Genomic DNA, 9,838 nt, shown 5'->3' on the forward strand with positions numbered 1-9,838 from the left:
AGTTAAGTCACGTTCATTTATGAATGAAAGGGCCTACTTGTCTTGGTGTTGAGAAGCTGCTAAAACAGGATTTCTAGACATAAATGATGAATTTTTATTTGTTTTTTTTCTTTTTATTGGAGTACAGTTGCTTTACAACATTGGGTATTTGTGAATTTTTAATAGTTAATTCCCATTCTGTCTAGTGTTTTGGGAAAGAATCGGAGTCAATGGTATATTGTTAGAAACCACTGTGCTCAGTGTTTAAAAATCAGGTGGGGGAATGTGTGAAAGGAAAAAAGTGCTTTAAATTGGGATTAGGTTGTTGAATTTTCTTGAAATTTGTAAGCTTTGAAAATTTCCAAGGGAGAATAAGGAAAGTGCACACAGAGGCAGAAATTGGGAGTGATGCAGCCACAAACCAAGGAACGCCAACATCCCTCAAAGCTGAAGAGGCAAGGAGCAGATGCTCCCCTGCCGTCCCGGGACGGGGTATGGCTGTGCTAAAACCTTGCTTCAGACGCAGTGATGTGTTGTGGACTTCCGCTCACCATCGCTACGAGAGAATACATTTGTCTCGTTTGAAGCCCCCGAGCTTGTGTTCATTTGTTATTGCAGCCATTGGAAACTAATACAGGGAGTGAAAGGGGGCATTTCTTCTCATGTTTTCTTTCACAGGGAGAAGAACCTTTTCTCTGAAAACCCACTGTACACCTCCCCTCAGGTCCTGTGAACTAAGTTCCAGCTTCAAGGATGCTGAAAAAGAAGCGTCTGGCATTTTTCAGTTCAGTCGCTCTGTCATGTCCGACTCTTTGCGACCCCATGGACTGCAGCACGCCAGGCCTACCTGTCCATCACTAACTCCCCGAGTTTACTCAAACTCATGTCCATTGAATCAGTGATGCCATCCAACCATCTCATCCTCTGTGTCCCCTTCTCCTCCTGCCTTCAATCTTTCCCAGCATCAGGGTCTTTTCAAATGAGTCAGTTCTTTGCATCAGGTGGCCAAAGTATTGGAGTTTCAGCTTTAGCATCAGTCCTTCCAATGAACACTCAGGACTTATTTCCTTTAGGATGGACTGGTTGGATCTCCTTGCAGTCCAAGGGACTCTCAAGAGTCTTCTCCAACACCACAGTTCAAAAGCATCAATTCTTCAGCACTCAGTTTTTTTATAGTCCAATTCTGACATCCATACGTGACCACTGGAAAAACCACAGCCTTGACTAGGTGGACCTTTGTTGGCAAAATAATGTCTCTGCTTTTTAAGATGCTGTCTAGGTTGGTCATAACTTTTCTCCCAAGAAGTAAGTGTCTTTTAATTTCCTGGCTGCAGTCACCATCTCCAGTGATTTTGGAGCCCAAAAAAATAGTCTGTCACTATTTCCACTGTTTCCCCATCTATTTGCCATGAAGTGATGGGACTGGATGCCATGATCTTAGTTTTCTGAATGTTGAGTTTTAAGCCAACTTTTTCACTCTCCTCTTTCACTTTCATCAAGAGACTCTTTAGTTCTTTTTCACTTTCTGCCATAAGGGTGGTGTCATCTGCATATCTAAGTTATTGATATTTCTTCCAGCAATCTCGATTCCAGCTTGTGCTTCATCCAACCCAGCGTTTCTCATGATGTACTCTGCATATATGTTAAATAAGCAGGGTGACAATATACAGCCTTGATGTACTCCTTTCCTGATTTGGAACCAGTCTATTGTTTCATATCCAGTTCTAACTGTTGCTTCCTGACCTGCATACATTTCTGTCTACAAATATATAGATAGATAGAGTAACAGTTTTGGGAAAAGCAAACCATGGCATCTACCGTGTGACATAGTGGCCATGTCACAGACAGCAGGAGGGAGATGGAAATGGACTGGCCAAATCCTAGAGCCCAACACTGGTACCTGGATTCAAACACTGCACTCTTCAAGTGAATGATTTCACCAGCATCTGGGTATCACTGTCTTTCTTACTGAGTGAGTCAGTGGATCCCTACATTCTTCCTTGGCAGCATCTGGCCACTTTTCCCAGGGTGAGCTCTTACCCAGCCGTGGCTTGGCTGACCTTCCCAAGTAGCTCCCAGCCAGGGAAATCCATCTTGAGGTAGGTGAGTTTCCTTAGCAACACTCAGCCACAGCATTCCTTGTTCTGACTCTTGGTTCTGCCTTCCCAGAGGCTGTCCATAGACAAGTGAGGTGTGCTCTCAGCTTTCTACACCTCTGTGGATGGGCTTTCCTGCAATTCCAGGCTGTCATCTATGGGACCCTCCTGGTGGATATTCACCAACTGACTTTTCATTGAGGTGGGAGAAATCTTTCTTCTTGTATTCAGGGTTTAGTGTTTGTGTGACTGTTTGGCTCTCCTTTATGCTAGCTAAGTTGGCTGAAGCCTTGACAGCCTTGGAATAACTCATTTTCTCCTTCAAAGACAGGGAGAAGTGCTTGCCAGGAGACCTCTCTACTTAGGGCATTCATCCTTCAAATCTGACCAGTGGTTCTACCCCCAAGTACATGTATTTTCTTTTTGCTTCATTAATTTTAGAAATGTGGAAGGTTTGGGGTTTGGCTCACAGAACATTATAAAACACAAAGTCCTGTCATCTGGAAATTGCCTTTTTTGATACTTTCAAAATAACTAAATGGAAAAAGAACCCACACCGAGACCACCAGGTAATGTAATGGCTCCTTGCCCAAAAAACATTTGGAGGCAAATGCTTCTGCTGACCCACAACTCGGGACTAGTGGGGCTTTAAATCTATTGCTTGTGGGATTGTAACTCTCCTACTGGGCTGTTAATCTGATTGTTTATTAAAGCTCTGCTGACTTGTGCATTTAATGGGTTTCTCCAGCACAGCCAAGGTTCTTCAGAGAGTAAGTGCCATGTGACTCCAGGCTTTTAATGGAAACTGACAATATATCACAGGGGATGAAGACCTTGAAGGCTTCAAACAGAAGATGGATGAGGGTCTCTTAGCAGCTCATTTCAAGACGAGTTCAGGAGCTCCATGTTGAGTTAACTGATTAGGTCTTTGCTGAGCAGGAAAACATTTGTCATTCTGATTCCGTTTACCCACCTTGCAACTAGAATTCTTTAGCAGTGGCCCCAAGTCCTTAAATTCCTTCATCACACTGGGAGACATGGCAAGGACTGGAAGAAGAAGCCAAGAAAAATAGTTCATGGAGACCAAGCATCCCTGAGAAGGTGACTGAGGTGGAAAAACAGTACAAGAAGCAGAAAATACCCAATGAAATGGATAGAATGGGCCCCAGGTGGAATTTCACCAAGGCTTAAACACAGTTTTGGAGCTACTGTCTTCTTTAAGGATTTCCCCCTTTCTTCCATCCATCCGGACTCTCATGTACCTACATAAGCATGCTCTTCACTTGTCAGAATCACACCTACTTTCTGCTTAGACCCATCTTTTTTTAACATCTCTGTCCTCCATGTAGAAACATCCACATCCTATCTTTGTGTATTTAGACTCAATGCTTTCAATCCAATAAATGAAGTTGAGCCACATATGGCTAAGGGGAGCTATCATGTTCTGGAGTGATACTCTCTGATAAAAATAGAGTGAGAGCCATTTGTATAATTGTAAAATTTCTAGTGACCATACTACAATAAATGAAAATAAACAAGCTAAATTACTGTTAGGATATATTTTCTTTTATCCCAACATATACAAAATACGTTCATTTCAACATATCTCACCGGTCACATTTCAACTGCTTTGTGGTCATGGGTGGCTAGTGGCTATTGCACCTCTAGAGTCAGTCTTGTGGCTGTGTTATCAGTACTTTAGTAAATCTCATGACAACATGTTCAGCCAAGCCTTGACATTTCCGGGCAGGAGTATGGACTGAATATTTTATATTAGGTATGTCCTTCCTGGGCCCTTAAACTTTGCATATTGCCTGACTAATATCTACAGACATGTCTCTCTCTTTTTAATATATAATTTTATTTATGGATTTCTGGCTGTGCTGGGTCTTCGTTGCTGTGCAGGCTTTTTCTCTAGTTGTGGTGTGTGGGCTTCTCACAGTGGTGGTTTCTCTTATTGCAGAGCACAGGCTCTAGGGTGCATGGGCTTCAGGAGCTGTGGTGCACAGGTTTAGTTGCCCACAGCATGTGGGGTCTTCCTGGGCCAGGGATAAAACCCATATCCCCTGCGTGGGCTGGTGAATTCTTTACCACTGAGCCACCAGGGAAGCCCATACATGTCTCTTATGATCCTAATATATCACTTTGGGGAATTCTTAGAAAGAGGCAGAATCATGAAAAAGTCTTATAATAAATATATTGCTGTAGGCAGAGCCTATGGTCAATACTGTAAAAACTTTGGAAATTCAAGTCTGATATTACACACAGTTGTATCAATAGACTTATCTCCATTTTTCTATTTCTTGTCTTTTTCAGAGGCTTTGCCTTTTTTCTGCTCCCACCTTCCCCTTTCCACTTTTAGTGCTTCTTTGACATTATCATAGAGCCTTGAATATGCAGGGCTCTTTTCACTGTCAGTTCTTTTCACTGTTAAATGTACTAAATTAATGCAAGTACAAATGGAACATATAAAGCTCACACAATTTTTCTCCCCATTTATCCTAAGAAATGGAATATTTCTTGCCAAATCAGTAAACAAAGAATGTTATAGTCATCAGTGATTGTAGCCATCACTGATGGTGAGTTGGTGAACCCTGAGGAAACTCAGAAAGGAATACCTGCCATCTAGCAGCCATTAGACTGTAGCCACTCCCTACGGTGAGCCCTGAGGAAACTCAGGGTGTGAAAACAGGATACTGGCTCCAGATAGCTGAGGTGCGTATCAAAGGAGGGCTTCCCAGGCGACACTTCCCTGGTGGCTCAGCTAGTAAAGAATCTGCCTGCAGTGCAGGAGACCCTGGTTCGATTCCTGGGTTGGGAAGATCCCCTGGAGAAGGGATAAGTTACCCACTCTTATATTCTTGGTCTTCCCTGGTGACTCAGATGGTGAAGAATCCACCTGCAATGTGGGAGATCTGGGTTCGATCCCTGGGTTGGGAAGATCCCCTGGAGAAGAATCAGAAATATCCCCACTCCCGTATTCTTGCCTGGGGAATTCCATGGACAGAGGAGCCTGGAGGGCTGCAGTCCATAGGGCCGCAAAGAGTCAGACACAACTGAGTGACTTTCACTTTCACTTTTCCCCAGGGGACCCTCGTTTAAAGAATCTGCCTGCCAATGCAGGAGACTCAAGAGATGCAGGTTCGATTCATGGGTCAGGAAGATACCCTGGAGGAGGGCATGGCAACCCACTCCAGTATTCTTGCCTGGAGAGTCCCATGGATAGAGGAGCCTGGAAGGCTATGGTCCATAGTGTTGCATAGAGTTGGATGTGACTGAAGTGACTTAGCATGTATATCAAAGGAAAGATTTCAGTGAGCCAAGATTCTTGCATCTCCCCATACATAGAAAAGCACTAAATTCCTTAAGTTAGAATACCTGGTTTTCCTTTAATTAGCAATAATCTTTTGATGTTCAGATTCCTGGCCTTTGTTTCAAAACTTCTATATAATCTCTCCGCCTCACCTCCTTGGAGCCATTCTCTCAGGGTTATTTAAGATGCTGCCTCTCAGACTTGAAGTCCTAAAGCTTCCTGCTGAATAAAACATAGCTCTCAACTTTGAGGTTTTGAATATTTTTTAAGTCTACCATACCATCTACAATAAGTTATTCAATATGGAAGAAGACAAAATTTCAAATCTTGGATTGATAGAGTGATACAGAAGTTGTGACCTTCACCAAAATTTTTGTCCTAAATTTTCAGATATTTGTGTTCTGGAGTATTGAAACAGGTATCTGTTAGGCATATTTTCAACTGCAAATAATAAAGTACTCATAGAGGTTTCTTTCTCTTAGATGGCAAGAAGCTTGCTGGCATTGGTTCTGCTCTTTGACAGTGTCTTCAAGAACACAAAGTCTTTCCATTCCACCATCCTTAGGGTTTTGGGATTCAACCACATGCTTGTTACTTCATGCATGCAAGTAGCAGACACTGAATCCTTCATCAGGAAAAGAAGAGATTCTTATCAGAAGACATGAAGCTTTCTAAGAACTATGTGCTCTGGGTACCTCCAGCTACAAGAGAGATTGGAGAAATGTGTGTTTAGATTTTTGGCATCTAAAATGGAAGAGAGAGGAGATTTGAGTTTGTGAACAAATAAAACAGCCTCCTTGTGGTTCTCTGATAGCTGGTATGGTAGATAAGGTACAGAAGACTCTCAAGATGTAAAACAATAATCTAAGCATTTTACAGATGTCATTTAATTTGATCCTCACAACAACTCTGACATACGTCTCCCAGTATTATCCTTTCTTTTTTAGTAATGAAAACTAGATCTTAGGGAGATAAATTGATTTACCCAAATTATATGGGAATACTCTTGTAGTCCCACCTTCATCATCTCCAAATAACTTACCTGATGGCCATGTAGGTCCCCTTCTACATAACTTACCATACTTATTGATATTTCACTCAATGAAGGCAGAGTGTGAGAGAGGAAGGAGTCAGAGGTCATTTCTTAGTTTCTGACTTGAGAAGTCAAAATGTGCATGTGCATTCGTGCTCAGTTGCTCAGTCTTGTCCAACTCTTTTGTGAGCTCATGTACTATAGCCCACCAGGCTCCTCTGTCCATGGGATTCTCCAGGCAAAAATACTGGAGTGGGTTGCCATGCCATCCTCCAGGGGATCTTTCTGACACAAGGATCAAACCTGCATCTCCAGGGTCTCCTGTGTTGGCAGGTGGATTCTTTACCACTGGTACCACCTGGGAAGCCTCAGAGAGAAGTCTCGATGGGTTGGTCTATTTCCCGAGACAGGAAGGGTGGTGTTTGACAGACACTATGGAAGTTCTGGGGCTCCCCAGGTGGCACTAGTGGTAAATAGCCCACCTGCCAATGCTGGAGACATAAGAGACGCAGGTTTAATCCCTGGGTCAGAGAGATCCCCTGGAGGAGGGCATGGCAGCCCACTCAAGTATCCTTGCCTGGAGAATCCCCATGAGCAGAGGAGCCTGGTGGGCTACAGTCACAGCGAAGAGTTGGACATGATTGAAGGGACGGCCTGCATGCATGCACCTGTCTGTCATTCAAGTGGCTGTGGGTAATATGTATAAGAAATGTGGAGTTGTTTCATAGTCAGAATTGACATGGCTTCTAACGAGGTGATCAGAAATCAGTATCACCTTTCTAGATTTTTTCTTAAGAAATAAGAAAATAAATAGTTCTTGTCATGGCAGTCTGAACACAAGTTGGGAAAAAATTCCCAGATGCAGAGTATTGCAGAAAGGAGTGAGTTTATTAAGAACAAAGAGCAGAGATAATGTGGGCACTGAGAACACAGTGGACTGGCCTCCTGACAGGCCAGGGCGAGTCGACAGGACACTGTTAAAACAGCAGCCAGGCTCAACTTTTCACGTAGCCAATTTTTATAACTTCAAGACAAAATTCCTGTTGGAAGGTTAGCATTAGGTGATTGGTTAGGACACTAAAGGGTGAGCACTGAGGTAGGCATTTTTGTCTAAGGGGCAGAAAGCCTGCTGGTGATGATTGGGGGGTTTTCGGCAAAGGGGCTCAGTCAGTTTCAGAGGTGCCCGTGGTTCTGGGTTCCTCTTCTGTGGTCTTGGTACAAGTCCTTGCACTTGTGATCTTGTGACAGGACTCCATAGTTCTTCCAGGGATCTGTAAGAAATGTAGAGATGACTGTTGGCTCAGACTCACTCCTTTCCCACTCACCTGCCCTGTGGTAGGTAGCTTCTAAAGTGGACCCTGATGACACCCACATCCTCTTGTAGTCATCCCACCCACCCCCCACCGCCCCATCTTGAGTAGTCTGAACCTTGGTGACTCACTCCTGATCAATAGAACAATGGGAAAGATGATGGGATGTCATGCTGATGACTGGGTTACAGGAGATTGCCACCTCTGTCTTGTAAGCAGACTGTATTTGCCTCCTTGGCCTTCATGGTTGGCTCAAGTAAATGGACTTGTTGGGGAGGCCAGTGTGGCAAGGGACTGAGAGTGGTCTCTGACAGCAGCCAGCAGACTGTGGAGGCCCTTTAGTCCAGCCGCCCATAAGGAACAGCATTCTAACAATAACCTGAGTGATTGTGAATGTGATCTTTCCTCAGTCAAGCTTTCAGATGAGACCACCTGACCCAGCCTTGTGAGTAGCCCCGAAGTAGCTAAGCTGGATTCTCGACCCACGGAAATGAAACCATACATGTGAGTTGCTCAAACCATTAACGTCGTGGTAACTTATTAAGTGGAAATTGACAACAAATACAAACACCCCAAGTGGGTTTAGCTGTGAGAGTAGGGACCAGTGCATGTCACAGTTGACTGGGGCACATGCTTACCTAATAAGAAATAAGAGAGGGTAGACTGTCTCAGTGATTCGGAAAGACAGCAGACAGGCTGCTCATATATGGAAATAAATTACCCAGATGTCCAATTAAAACCAGGACTGGGAATTGAAGTTCACAGGAGAAATGAGAAATCCCTAAGAGGGATGCAGCTATATTTGGGCCAGACTCTCCGCAGGAGCAGCTGGCATATGAACTAGGCTGAGCTTTGCTTTGAAGAAGGCTCTGAGTCTCAGGGGGTAGAAACACTGACTATAACCATATAGTTAAAAGCTTTAGACAGGGTTGAGAAAGCCAGGTAATCATCAGGAGAAGTCTCAGGGTAAGTAGATTTTCCTTTACTGGAATCCCTAAAAAATAGGAATAATTTTTAAAAATGTACTTATTTATTTGGCACTGGTTCTTGATTGTGTCATGTAATACCTTCAACCTTCATCACTGCATGCAAGATCTTTAGTTGCAGTGTGCTAACTCCTTGCTTCAGCAAGTGGGATCTGATTCACTGACCAGGGATGAAATCCGGGCCCCCTGCATTGGGAGTGCAGAGTGTAAGCCAGTCCCAAAGAATAATCTTAAATTGTTAAATAGCAAGAATTTGAATTGATGGTCACAAAAACTCAGTATTTCTGTCCTGTGAGCAATTTTCTTTCTTTCCTCCTCTCCTATCTTGTCACCATAACTGCTGATGCTTTGTGTGCTAGTCAACCTAGGCTGCCATAACAAAATTCTACAAGCTGGGTGGCTTAGACAATGGAAATTTATTTTGTTTTAGTTTTGAAGGCTGAAATTCCCAGGTCAAGGTGCCAGCAGGGTTCAATTCTGGTGGGAGCTCTCTTCTTTGCTTAAAAATGGCCACCTTCTTGATGTGTGCTCATATGGCCTTTTCTGTGTGTGGGAAGAGACAGAGATCTCTGGTGTGTCTTCCTCTTCTTATAAAGACACCAGTCCTAACAGATTAAGGCCCCATTCTCTTGACCTTATTGAATATTAATTATCTTTGTAAAACCCCCACCATTAAATACACTCACATAAGGCTTCTACATATGGATTGTGGAGGGGACACATTTCTGTCCATAACACTTTCCAACTACTAAATACCTTAAAAAGTAAGCTCAGTTAGGGTGGGAACTTGGATTGTCTTTTTCACCAAGATATCTCATTTTCCCAAAGCCTATTACAGTGCCTGGAACAGAGTAGGTTCTCAGTAAATGTTTTTTGAGTAAATGAATGAAAGTCTTTTTCTCCCATCTGATTGAGATTGCAATCAAGGAGTCTGGGAGAATAGGTCAAGGAGCCAGGTATTTAATTCTTCATTAAGGGTGGACAGTTTTCACATTGTCTTGTGTAAAGTCTTTTCTGGTTTTATTACAAGATCTGTGTATATCATTGGGATTTCCAAATCATCTGATTTTTTCACCCAATTCCTTCATCTAAGATTTATTGAGCACCTAATGGATGCTCAG

The sequence above is a fragment of the Bos javanicus genome, chromosome 23, assembly GCF_032452875.1.
Source record: "Bos javanicus breed banteng chromosome 23, ARS-OSU_banteng_1.0, whole genome shotgun sequence".
NCBI classification, from domain to species: Eukaryota; Metazoa; Chordata; class Mammalia; order Artiodactyla; family Bovidae; genus Bos; species Bos javanicus.